The sequence below is a fragment of the Chiloscyllium punctatum genome, chromosome 35 (assembly GCF_047496795.1).
Source record: "Chiloscyllium punctatum isolate Juve2018m chromosome 35, sChiPun1.3, whole genome shotgun sequence".
Lineage (NCBI taxonomy): Eukaryota > Metazoa > Chordata > Chondrichthyes > Orectolobiformes > Hemiscylliidae > Chiloscyllium > Chiloscyllium punctatum.
Window position 1 is genome coordinate 1961303 of NC_092773.1, and position 12432 is coordinate 1973734.

The window sequence follows — 12432 nt, forward strand, 5'->3', positions numbered from 1 at the left end:
TGTTTCAGCCCCTCTATTTCTCGCCCTCTGTTTCTCGCCCTCTGTTTCAGCCCCTCTGTTTCAGCCCATCGGTTTCTCGCCCTCTGTTTCAGCCCCTCTGTTTCAGCTCCTCTGTTTCAGCCCCTCTGTTTCCGCCCCTCGGTTTCTCGCCCTCTGTTTCAGCCCCTCTGTTTCAGCTCCTCTGTTTCAGCCCCTCTGTTTCTCGCCCTCTTATTTAGCCCCTCTGTTTCTCGCCCTCTGTTTCAGCCCCTCTGTTTGTGCCCCTCTGTTTCAGCACCTCTGTTTCTCGCCCTCTGTTTCAGCCCCTCGGTTTCTCGCCCTCTGTTTCAGCCCCTCTGTTTCTCGCCCTCTGTTTCAGCCCCTCTGTTTCTCGCCCTCTGTTTCAGCCCCTCTGTTTCTCGCCCTCTGTTTCAGCCCCTCTGTTTCAGCCCCTCTGTTTCTCGCCCTCTGTTTCAGCCCCTCGGATTCTCGCCCTCTGTTTCAGCCCCTCTGTTTCAGCCCCTCTGTTTCTCGCCCTCTGTTTCAGCCCTTCTGTTTCAGCCCCTCTGTTACAGCCCCTCTTTTTCTCGCCCTCTCTTTCAGCCCCTCTGTTTCAGCCCCTCTGTTTCAGCCCCTATGTTTCAGCCCCTATTTTTCTCTCCCTCTGTTTCAGCCCCACTGTTTCAGCCCCTCTGTTTCTCGCCCTCTGTTTCAGCCCCTCTGTTTCAGCCCCTCTTTTTCTCGCCCTCTGTTGCAGCTCCTCTGTTTCAGCCCCTCTGTTTCAGCCCCTCTGTTTCTCGCCCTCTGTTTCAGCCCCTCGGTTTCTCGCCCTCTGTTTCAGCGCCTCTGTTTCAGCCCCTCTCTTTCAGCCCCTCTGTTTCAGCCCCTCTGTCTCTCGCCCTCTGTTTCAGCACCTCTGTTTCTCGCTCCCTGTTTCAGCCCCTCTGATTCAGCCCCTCTGTTTCTCGCCCTCTGTTTCAGCCCCTCTGTTTCAGCCCCTCTGTTTCTCGCCCTCTGTTTCAACCCCTCGGTTTCTCGCCCTCTGTTTTAGCCCCTCTGTTTCAGCCCCTCTGTTTCAGCCCCTCTGTTTCAGCCCCTCTGTTTCTCACCCTCTGTTTCAGCCCCTCGGTTTCTCGCCCTCTGTTTCAGCCCCTCTGTTTCAGCCCCTCTGATTCAGGCCCTCTGTTTCTCGCGCCCTGTTTCAACCCCTCTGTTTCAGCCCTTCTGTTTCTCGCCCTCTGTTTCAGCCCCTCTGTTTCAGCCCCTCTGTTTCTCGCCCCCTGTTTCAGCCCCTCTGTTTCAGCCCCTCTGTTTCAGCCCCTCTGTTTCAGCCCCTCTGTTTCTCGCCCTCTGTTTCAGCCCCTCTGTTTCTCGCCCCCTGTTTCAGCCCCTCTGTTTCAGCCCCTCTGTTTCTCGCCCTCTGTTTCAGCCCCTCTGTTTCTCGCCCTCTGTTTCTCGCCCTCTGTTTCAGCCCCTCTTTTTCAGCCCCTCTGTTTCAGCCCCTCTGTTTCAGCCCCTCTGTTTCAGCCCCTCTGTTCAGCCCCTCGGTTTCTCGCCCTCTGTTTCAGCCCCTCGGTTTCTCGCCCTCTGTTTCAGACCCTCTGTTTCTCGCCCTCTGTTTCAGCCCCTCTCTTTCAGCCCCTCTGTTTCTCGCCCCCTGTTTCAGCCCCTCTGTTTCAGCCCCTCTGTTTCTCGCCCTCTGTTTCAGCCCCTCTGTTTCTCGCCCTCTGTTTCTCGCCCTCTGTTTCAGCCCCTCTGTTTCAGCCCCTCTGTTTCTCGCCCTCTGTTTCAGCCCCTCGGTTTCTCGCCCTCTGTTTCCGCCCATCTGTTTCTCGCCCTCTGTTTCAGACCCTCTGTTTCAGCTCCTCTGTTACAGCCCCTCTTTTTCTCACCCACTGTTTCAGCCCCTCTGCTTCTCGCCCTCTGTTTCAGCCCCTCTGTTTCAGCCCATCGGTTTCTCGCCGTCTGTTTCTCGCCCTCTGTTTCAGCCCCTCTGTTTCAGCCCCTCTGTTTCAGCCCCTCTGTTTCAGCCCCTCTGTTTCTCGCCCTCTGTTTCAGCCCCGCTGTTTCAGCCCCTCTGTTTCAGCCCCTCTGTTTCTAGCCCTCAGTTTCAGGCCCTCTGTTTCAGCCCCTCTGTTTCAGCCCCTCTGTTTCTCGCCCTCTGTTTCTCGCCCCCTGTTTCAGCCCCTCTGTTTCAGCCCCTCTGTTTCTCGCCCTCTGTTTCAGCCCCTCTGTTTCAGCCCTTCTGTTTCAGCCCCTCTGCTTCAGCCCCTCTGTTTCTCGCCGTCCTTTTCTCGCCCTCTGTTTCTCGCCTTCTGTTTCAGCCCCTCTGTTTCAGCACCTCTGTTTCAGCCCCTCTGTTTCAGCCCCTCGGTTTCTCGCCCTCTGTTTCAGCCCCTCTGTTTCTCGCCCTCTGTTTCAGCCCCTCTGTTTCTCGCACTCTGTTTCAGCCCAGCTGTTTCAGCCCCCCTGTTCCGCCGCTCGGTTTCTCGCCCTCTGTTTCAGCCCCTCGGTTTCTCGCCCTCTGTTTCAGCCCCTCTGTTTCAGCCCTCTGTTTCAGCCCCTCTGTTTCAGCCCCTCTGTTTCTCGCCCCCTGTTTCAGCCCCTCTGTTTCTCGCCCTGGTTTCAGCCCCTCTGTTTCTCACCCTCTGTTTCAGCCCCTCTGTTTCAGCCCCTCTGTTTCTCGCCCCCTGTTTCAGCCCCTCTGTTTCAGCCCCTCTGTTTCTCGCCCTCTGTTTCAGCCCCTCTATTTCTCGCCCTCTGTTTCTCGCCCTCTGTTTCAGCCCCTCTGTTTCAGCCCATCGGTTTCTCGCCCTCTGTTTCAGCCCCTCTGTTTCAGCTCCTCTGTTTCAGCCCCTCTGTTTCCGCCCCTCGGTTTCTCGCCCTCTGTTTCAGCCCCTCTGTTTCAGCTCCTCTGTTTCAGCACCTCTGTTTCTCGCCCTCTGTTTCAGCCCCTCGGTTTCTCGCCCTCTGTTTCAGCCCCTCTGTTTCTCGCCCTCTGTTTCAGCCCCTCTGTTTCTCGCCCTCTGTTTCAGCCCCTCTGTTTCTCGCCCTCTGTTTCAGCCCCTCTGTTTCAGCCCCTCTGTTTCTCGCCCTCTGTTTCAGCCCCTCGGATTCTCGCCCTCTGTTTCAGCCCCTCTGTTTCAGCCCCTCTGTTTCTCGCCCTCTGTTTCAGCCCTTCTGTTTCAGCCCCTCTGTTTCAGCCCCTCTTTTTCTCGCCCTCTCTTTCAGCCCCTCTGTTTCAGCCCCTCTGTTTCAGCCCCTATGTTTCAGCCCCTATTTTTCTCTCCCTCTGTTTCAGCCCCACTGTTTCAGCCCCTCTGTTTCTCGCCCTCTGTTTCAGCCCCTCTGTTTCAGCCCCTCTTTTTCTCGCCCTCTGTTGCAGCTCCTCTGTTTCAGCCCCTCTGTTTCAGCCCCTCTGTTTCTCGCCCTCTGTTTCAGCCCCTCGGTTTCTCGCCCTCTGTTTCAGCGCCTCTGTTTCAGCCCCTCTCTTTCAGCCCCTCTGTTTCAGCCCCTCTGTCTCTCGCCCTCTGTTTCAGCACCTCTGTTTCTCGCTCCCTGTTTCAGCCCCTCTGATTCAGCCCCTCTGTTTCTCGCCCTCTGTTTCAGCCCCTCTGTTTCAGCCCCTCTGTTTCTCGCCCTCTGTTTCAACCCCTCGGTTTCTCGCCCTCTGTTTTAGCCCCTCTGTTTCAGCCCCTCTGTTTCAGCCCCTCTGTTTCAGCCCCTCTGTTTCTCACCCTCTGTTTCAGCCCCTCGGTTTCTCGCCCTCTGTTTCAGCCCCTCTGTTTCAGCCCCTCTGATTCAGCCCCTCTGTTTCTCGCGCCCTGTTTCAACCCCTCTGTTTCAGCCCTTCTGTTTCTCGCCCTCTGTTTCAGCCCCTCTGTTTCAGCCCCTCTGTTTCTCGCCCCCTGTTTCAGCCCCTCTGTTTCAGCCCCTCTGTTTCAGCCCCTCTGTTTCAGCCCCTCTGTTTCTCGCCCTCTGTTTCAGCCCCTCTGTTTCTCGCCCCCTGTTTCAGCCCCTCTGTTTCAGCCCCTCTGTTTCTCGCCCTCTGTTTCAGCCCCTCTGTTTCTCGCCCTCTGTTTCTCGCCCTCTGTTTCAGCCCCTCTTTTTCAGCCCCTCTGTTTCAGCCCCTCTGTTTCAGCCCCTCTGTTTCAGCCCCTCTGTTCAGCCCCTCGGTTTCTCGCCCTCTGTTTCAGCCCCTCGGTTTCTCGCCCTCTGTTTCAGACCCTCTGTTTCTCGCCCTCTGTTTCAGCCCCTCTCTTTCAGCCCCTCTGTTTCTCGCCCCCTGTTTCAGCCCCTCTGTTTCAGCCCCTCTGTTTCTCGCCCTCTGTTTCAGCCCCTCTGTTTCTCGCCCTCTGTTTCTCGCCCTCTGTTTCAGCCCCTCTGTTTCAGCCCCTCTGTTTCTCGCCCTCTGTTTCAGCCCCTCGGTTTCTCGCCCTCTGTTTCCGCCCATCTGTTTCTCGCCCTCTGTTTCAGACCCTCTGTTTCAGCTCCTCTGTTACAGCCCCTCTTTTTCTCACCCACTGTTTCAGCCCCTCTGCTTCTCGCCCTCTGTTTCAGCCCCTCTGTTTCAGCCCATCGGTTTCTCGCCCTGTGTTTCAGCCCCTCTGTTTCAGCTCCTCTGTTTCAGCCCCTCTGTTTCAGCCCCTCGGTTTCTCGCCCTCTGTTTCAGCCCCTCTGTTTCAGCTCCTCTGATTCAGCCCCTCTGTTTCTCCACCTCTTATTCAGCCCCTCTGTTTCTCGCCCTCTGTTTCAGCCCCTCTGTTTGAGCCCCTCTGTTTCAGCACCTCTGTTTCTCGCCCTCTGTTTCAGCCCCTCGGTTTCTCGCCCTCTGTTTCAGCCCCTCTGTTTCAGCCCCTCTGTTTCAGCCCCTCTGTTTCTCGCCCTCTGTTTCAGCCCCTCTGTTTCTCGCCCTCTGTTTCAGCCCCTCTGTTTCAGCCCCTCTGTTTCAGCCCCTCTGTTTCTCGCCCTGTGTTTCAACCCCTCGGTTTCTCGCCCTCTGTTTTAGCGCCTCTGTTTCAGCCCCTCTATTTCAGCCCCTCTGTTTCTCACCCTCTGTTTGAGCCCCTCGGTTTCTCGCCCTCTGTTTCAGCCCCTCTGTTTCAGCCCCTCTGTTTCACCCCTCGGTTTCACACCCTCTGTTTCAGCCCCACTGTTTCAGCCCTTCTGTTTCTCGCCCTCTGTTTCAGCCCCTCTGTTTCAGCCCCTCTGTTTCTCGCCCTCTGTTTCTCGCCCCCTGTTTCAGCCCCTCTGTTTCAGCCCCTCTGTTTCAGCCCCTCTGTTTCAGCCCCTCTGTTTCTCGCCCCCTGTTTCAGCCCCTCTGTTTCATCCCCTCTGTTTCAGCCCCTCTGTTTCTCGCCCTCTGTTTCAGCCCCTCTGTTTCTCGTTCACTGTTTCAGCCCCTCTGTTTCAGCCACTATGTTTCTCGCCCTCTGTTTCAGCCCTTCTGTTTCTGGCCCTCTGTTTCTCGCCCTCAGTTTCAGCCCCTCTGTTTCAGCCCCTCTGTTTCAGCCACTCTGTTTCAGACCCTCGGTTTCTCGCCCTCTGTTTCAGCCCCTCTGTTTCTCGCCCTCTGTTTCAGCCCCTCTGTTTCAGCCCTTCTTTTTCAGCCCCTCTGTTTCAGCCCCTCTGTTTCTCGCCCTCTGTTTCTCGCCTTCTGTTTCAGCCCCTCTGTTTCTCGCCCTCTGTTTCAGCCCCTCTGTTTCAGCCCCTCTGTTTCTCGCACTCTGTTTCAGCCCCTCTGTTTCTCGCCCTCTGTTTCAGCCCCTCTGTTTCTCACCCTCTGTTTCAGCCCCTCTGTTTCAGCCCCTCTGTTTCTCGCCCTCTGTTTCAGCCCCTCGGATTCTCGCCCTCTGTTTCAGCCCCTCTGTTTCAGCCCCTCTGTTTCTCGCCCTCTGTTTCAGCCCTTCTGTTTCAGCCCCTCTGTTTCAGCCCCTCTTTTTCTCGCCCTCTCTTTCAGCCCCTCTGTTTCAGCCCCTCTGTTTCAGCCCCTATGTTTCAGCCCCTATTTTTCTCGCCCTCTGTTTCAGCCCCACTGTTTCAGCCATTCTGTTTCTCGCCCTCTGTTTCAGCCCCTCTGTTTCAGCCCCTCTTTTTCTCGCCCTCCGTTGCAGCCCCTCTGTTTCAGCCCCTCTGTTTCAGCCCCTCTGTTTCTCGCCCTCTGTTTCAGCCCCTCGGTTTCTCGCCCTCTGTTTCAGCGCCTCTGTTTCAGCCCCTCTCTTTCAGCCCCTCTGTTTCAGCCCCTCTGTCTCTCGCCCTCTGTTTCAGCACCTCTGTTTCGCGCTCCCTGTTTCAGCCCCTCTGATTCAGCCCCTCTGTTTCTCGCGCTCTGTTTCAGCCCCACTGTTTCAGCCCCTCTGTTTCTCGCCCTCTGTTTCAGCCCCTCTGTTTCAGCCCCTCTTTTTCTCGCCCTCTGTTGCAGCCCCTCTGTTTCAGCCCCTCTGTTTCAGCCCCTCTGTTTCTCGCCCTCTGTTTCAGCCCCTCAGTTTCTCGCCCTCTGTTTCAGCGCCTCTGTTTCAGCCCCTCTCTTTCAGCCCCTCTGTTTCAGCCCCTCTGTCTCTCGCCCTCTGTTTCAGCACCTCTGTTTCTCGCTCCCTGTTTCAGCCCCTCTGATTCAGCCCCTCTGTTTCTCGCCCTCTGTTTCAGCCCCTCTGTTTCAGCCCCTCTGTTTCTCGCCCTCTGTTTCAACCCCTCGGTTTCTCGCCCTCTGTTTTAGCCCCTCTGTTTCAGCCCCTCTGTTTCAGCCCCTCTGTTTCAGCCCCTCTGTTTCTCACCCTCTGTTTCAGCCCCTCGGTTTCTCGCCCTCTGTTTCAGCCCCTCTGTTTCAGCCCCTCTGATTCAGCCCCTCTGTTTCTCGCCCCTGTTTCAACCCCTCTGTTTCAGCCCTTCTGTTTCTCGCCCTCTGTTTCAGCCCCTCTGTTTCAGCCCCTCTGTTTCTCGCCCCCTGTTTCAGCCCCTCTGTTTCAGCCCCTCTGTTTCAGCCCCTCTGTTTCTCGCCCTCTGTTTCAGCCCCTCTGTTTCTCGCACCCTGTTTCAGCCCCTCTGTTTCAGCCCCTCTGTTTCTCGCCCTCTGTTTCAGCCCCTCTCTTTCTCGCCCTCTGTTTCTCGCCCTCTGTTTCAGCCCCTCTATTTCAGCCCCTCTGTTTCAGCCCCTCTGTTTCAGCCCCTCTGTTTCTCGCCCTCTGTTTCAGCCCCTCTGTTTCTCGCCCTCTGTTTCTCGCCCTCTGTTTCAGCCCCTCTATTTCAGCCCCTCTGTTTCAGCCCCTCTGTTTCAGCCCCTCTGTTTCAGCCCCTCTGTTCAGCCCCTCTATTTCTCGCCCTCTGTTTCAGCCCCTCTATTTCAGCCCCTCTATTTCAGCCCCTCTGTTTCAGCCCCTCTGTTTCAGCCCCTCTGTTCAGCCCCTCGGTTTCTCGCGCTCTGTTTCAGCCCCTCTGTTTCAGCCCCTCTGTTTCTCGCCCTCTGTTTCAGCCCCTCTGTTTCAGCCCCTCTGTTTCAGCCCCTCTTTTTCTCGCCCTCTCTTTCAGCCCCTCTGTTTCAGCCCCTCTGTTTCAGCCCATCTTTTTCTCGCCCTCTGTTTCAGCCCCACTGTTTCAGCCCCTCGGTTTCTCGCCCTCTGTTTCAGCCCCTCTGTTTCTCGCCCCCTGTTTCTCGCCCCCTGTTTCAGCCCCTCTGTTTCAGCCCCTCTGTTTCTCGCCCCATGTTTCAGCCCCTCTGTTTCAGCCCCCCTGTTTCTCGCCCCCTGTTTCAGCCCCTCTGTTTCAGCCCCTCTGTTTCTCGCCCTCTGTTTCAGCCCCTCTGTTTCTCGCCCTCTGTTTCTCGCCCTCTGTTTCAGCCCCTCTGTTTCAGCCCCTCTGTTTCAGCCCCTCTGTTTCAGCCCCTCTGTTTCTCGCCCTCTGTTTCAGCCCCGCTGTTTCAGCCCCTCTGTTTCAGCCCCTCTGTTTCTCGCCCTCTGTTTCAGCCCCTCTGTTTCAGCCCCTCTGTTTCTCGCCCTCTGTTTCAGCCCCTCTGTTTCAGCCCCTCTGTTTCAGCCCCTCTTTTTCTCTCCCTCTCTTTCAGCCCCTCTGTTTCAGCCCCTCTGTTTCAGCCCCTCTTTTTCTCGCCCTCTGTTTCAGCCCCACTGTTTCAGCCCCTCTGTTTCTCGCCCTCTGTTTCCGCCCCTCTGTTTCTCGCCCCCTGTTTCTCGCCCCCTGTTTCAGCCCCTCTCTTTCAGCCCCTCTGTTTCTCCCCCCATGTTTCAGCCCCTCTGTTTCAGCCCCTCTGTTTCTCGCCCTCTGTTTCAGCCCCTCTGTTTCTCGCCCTCTGTTTCACGCCCTCTGTTTCTGCCCCTGTGTTTCAGCCCCTCTGTTTCAGCCCCTCTGTTTCAGCCCCTCTGTTTCTCGCCCTCTGTTTCAGCCCCGCTGTTTCAGCCCCTCTGTTTCAGCCCCTCTGTTTCTAGCCCTCAGTTTCAGGCCCTCTGTTTCAGCCCCTCTGTTTCAGCCCCTCTGTTTCTCGCCCTCTGTTTCTCGCCCCCTGTTTCAGCCCCTCTGTTTCAGCCCCTCTGTTTCTCGCCCTCTGTTTCAGCCCCTCTGTTTCTCGCCCTCTGTTTCAGCCCCTCTGTTTCTCACCCTCTGTTTCAGCCCCTCTGTTTCAGCCCCTCTGTTTCAGCCCCTCTGTTTCTCGCCCTCGGATTCTCGCCCTCTGTTTCAGCCCCTCTGTTTCAGCCCCTCTGTTTCTCGCCCTCACTTTCAGCCCCTCTGTTTCAGCCCCTCTGTTTCAGCCCCTCATTTTCTCGCCCTCTCTTTCAGCCCCTCTGTTTCAGCCCCTCTGTTTCAGCCCCTCTTCTTCTCGCCCTCTGTTTCAGCCCCACTGTTTGAGCCCCTCTGTTTCTCGCCCTCTGTTTCCGCCCCTCTGTTTCTCGCCCCCTGTTTCTCGCCCCCTGTTTCAGCCCCTCTCTTTCAGCCCCTCTGTTTCTCGCCCCATGTTTCAGCCCCTCTGTTTCTGCCCCTCTGTTTCAGCCCCTCTTCTTCTCGCCCTCTGTTTCAGCCCCACTGTTTCAGCCCCTCTGTTTCAGCCCCTCTGTTTCAGCCCCTCTGTTTCTCGCCCTCTGTTTCCGCCCCTCTGTTTCTCGCCCCATGTTTCAGACCCTCTGTTTCAGCCCCTCTGTTTCTCGCCCTCTGTTTCAGCCCCTCTGTTTCAGCCCCTCTGTTTCAGCCCCTCTGTTTCAGCCCCTCTGTTTCTCGCCCTCTGTTTCAGCCCCGCTGTTTCAGCCCCTCTGTTTCAGCCCCTCTGTTTCTAGCCCTCAGTTTCAGGCCCTCTGTTTCAGCCCCTCTGTTTCAGCCCCTCTGTTTCTCGCCCTCTGTTTCTCGCCCCCTGTTTCAGCCCCTCTGTTTCAGCCCCTCTGTTTCTCGCCCTCTGTTTCAGCCCCTCTGTTTCAGCCCTTCTGTTTCAGCCCCTCTGCTTCAGCCCCTCTGTTTCTCGCCGTCTGTTTCTCGCCCTCTGTTTCTCGCCTTCTGTTTCAGCCCCTCTGTTTCAGCACCTCTGTTTCAGCCCCTCTGTTTCAGCCCCTCGGTTTCTCGCCCTCTGTTTCAGCCCCTCTGTTTCTCGCCCTCTGTTTCAGCCCCTCTGTTTCTCGCACTCTGTTTCAGCCCATCTGTTTCAGCCCCCCTGTTCCGCCGCTCGGTTTCTCGCCCTCTGTTTCAGCCCCTCGGTTTCTCGCCCTCTGTTTCCGCCCCTCTGTTTCTCGCCCCCTGTTTCTCGCCCCCTGTTTCAGCCCCTCTCGTTCAGCCCCTCTGTTTCTCGCCCCATGTTTCAGCCCCTCTGTTTCAGCCCCTCTGTTTCTCGCCCACTGTTTCAGACCCTCTGTTTCAGCCCCTCTGTTTCTCGCCCTCTGTTTCAGCCCCTCTGTTTCTCGCCCTCTGTTTCTCGCCCTCTGTTTCAGCCCCTCTGTTTCAGCCCCTCTGTTTCAGCCCCTCTGTTTCAGCCCCTCTGTTTCTCGCCCTCTGTTTCAGCCCCGCTGTTTCAGCCCCTCTGTTTCAGCCCCTCTGTTTCTAGCCCTCAGTTTCAGGCCCTCTGTTTCAGCCCCTCTGTTTCAGCCCCTCTGTTTCTCGCCCTCTGTTTCTCGACCCCTGTTTCAGCCCCTCTGTTTCAGCCCCTCTGTTTCTCGCCCTCTGTTTCAGCCCCTCTGTTTCAGCCCTTCTGTTTCAACCCCTCTGCTTCAGCCCCTCTGTTTCTCGCCGTCTGTTTCTCGCCCTCTGTTTCTCGCCTTCTGTTTCAGCCCTTCTGTTTCAGCACCTCTGTTTCAGCCCCTCTGTTTCAGCCCCTCTGTTTCTCGCCCTCTGTTTCAGCCCCTCTGTTTCTCGCCCTCTGTTTCAGCCCCTCTGTTTCTCGCACTCTGTTTCAGCCCATCTGTTTCAGCCCCCCTGTTCCGCCGCTCGGTTTCTCGCCCTCTGTTTCAGCCCCTCGGTTTCTCGCCCTCTGTTTCAGCCCCTCTGTTTCAGCCCTCTGTTTCAGCCCCTCTGTTTCAGCCCCTCTGTTTCTCGCCCTCTGTTTCAGCCCCTCTGTTTCAGCCCCTCTGTTTCTCGCCCTCTGTTTCTCACCCTCTGTTTCAGCCCCTCTGTTTCAGCCCCTCTGTTTCTCGCCCCCTGTTTCAGCCCCTCTGTTTCAGCCACTCTGTTTCTCGCCCTCTGTTTCAGCCCCTCTATTTCTCGCCCTCTGTTTCTCGCCCTCTGTTTCAGCCCCTCTGTTTCAGCCCATCGGTTTCTCGCCCTCTGTTTCAGCCCCTCTGTTTCAGCTCCTCTGTTTCAGCCCCTCTGTTTCAGCCCCTCGGTTTCTCGCCCTCTGTTTCAGCCCCTCTGTTTCAGCTCCTCTGTTTCAGCCCCTCTGTTTCTCGCCCTCTTATTCAGCCCCTCTGTTTCTCGCCCTCTGTTTCAGCCCCTCTGTTTGAGCCCCTCTGTTTCAGCACCTCTGTTTCTCGCCCTCTGTTTCAGCCCCTCGGTTTCTCGCCCTCTGTTTCAGCCCCTCTGTTTCAGCCCCTTTGTTTCAGCCCCTCTGTTTCTCGCCCTCTGTTTCAGCCCCTCTGTTTCTCGCCCTCTGTTTCAGCCCCTCTGTTTCAGCCCCTCTGTTTCTCGCCCTCTGTTTCAGCCCCTCGGATTCTCGCCCTCTGTTTCAGCCCCTCTGTTTCAGCCCCTCTGTTTCTCGCCCTCTGTTTCAGCCCTTCTATTTCAGCCCCTCTGTTTCAGCCCCTCTTTTTCTCGCCCTCTCTTTCAGCCCCTCTGTTTCAGCCCCTCTGTTTCAGCCCCTATGTTTCAGCCCCTATTTTTCTCGCCCTCTGTTTCAGCCCCACTGTTTCAGCCCCTCTGTTTCTCGCCCTCTGTTTCAGCCCCTCTGTTTCAGCCCCTCTTTTTCTCGCCCTCTGTTGCAGCCCCTCTGTTTCAGCCCCTCTGTTTCAGCCCCTCTGTTTCTCGCCCTCTGTTTCAGCCCCTCGGTTTCTCGCCCTCTGTTTCAGCGCCTCTGTTTCAGCCCCTCTCTTTCAGCCCCTCTGTTTCAGCCCCTCTGTCTCTCGCCCTCTGTTTCAGCACCTCTGTTTCTCGCTCCCTGTTTCAGCCCCTCTGATTCAGCCCCTCTGTTTCTCGCCCTCTGTTTCAGCCCCTCTGTTTCAGCCCTTCTGTTTCTCGCCCTCTGTTTCAACCCCTCGGTTTCTCGCCCTCTGTTTTAGCCCCTCTGTTTCAGCCCCTCTGTTTCAGCCCCTCTGTTTCAGCCCCTCTGTTTCTCACCCTCTGTTTCAGCCCCTCGGTTTCTCGCCCTCTGTTTCAGCCCCTCTGTTTCAGCCCCTCTGATTCAGCCCCTCTGTTTCTCGCCCCTGTTTCAACCCCTCTGTTTCAGCCCTTCTGTTTCTCGCCCTCTGTTTCAGCCCCTCTGTTTCAGCCCCTCTGTTTCTCGCCCCCTGTTTCAGCCCCTCTGTTTCAGCCCCTCTGTTTCAGCCCCTCTGTTTCAGCCCCTCTGTTTCTCGCCCTCTGTTTCAGCCCCTCTTTTTCTCGCCCTCTGTTTCAGCCCCACTGTTTCAGCCCCTCTGTTTCTCGCCCTCTGTTTCAGCCCCTCTGTTTCTCGCCCCCTGTTTCTCGCCCCCTGTTTCAGCCCCTCTGTTTCAGCCCCTCTGTTTCTCGCCCCATGTTTCAGCCCCTCTGTTTCAGCCCCCCTGTTTCTCGCCCCCTGTTTCAGCCCCTCTGTTTCAGCCCCTCTGTTTCTCGCCCTCTGTTTCAGCCCCTCTGTTTCTCGCCCTCTGTTTCTCGCCCTCTGTTTCAGCCCCTCTGTTTCAGCCCCTCTGTTTCAGCCCCTCTGTTTCAGCCCCTCTGTTTCTCGCCCTCTGTTTCAGCCCCGCTGTTTCAGCCCCTCTGTTTCAGCCCCTCTGTTTCAGCCCCTCTGTTTCTCGCCCTCGGATTCTCGCCCTCTGTTTCAGCCCCTCTGTTTCAGCCCCT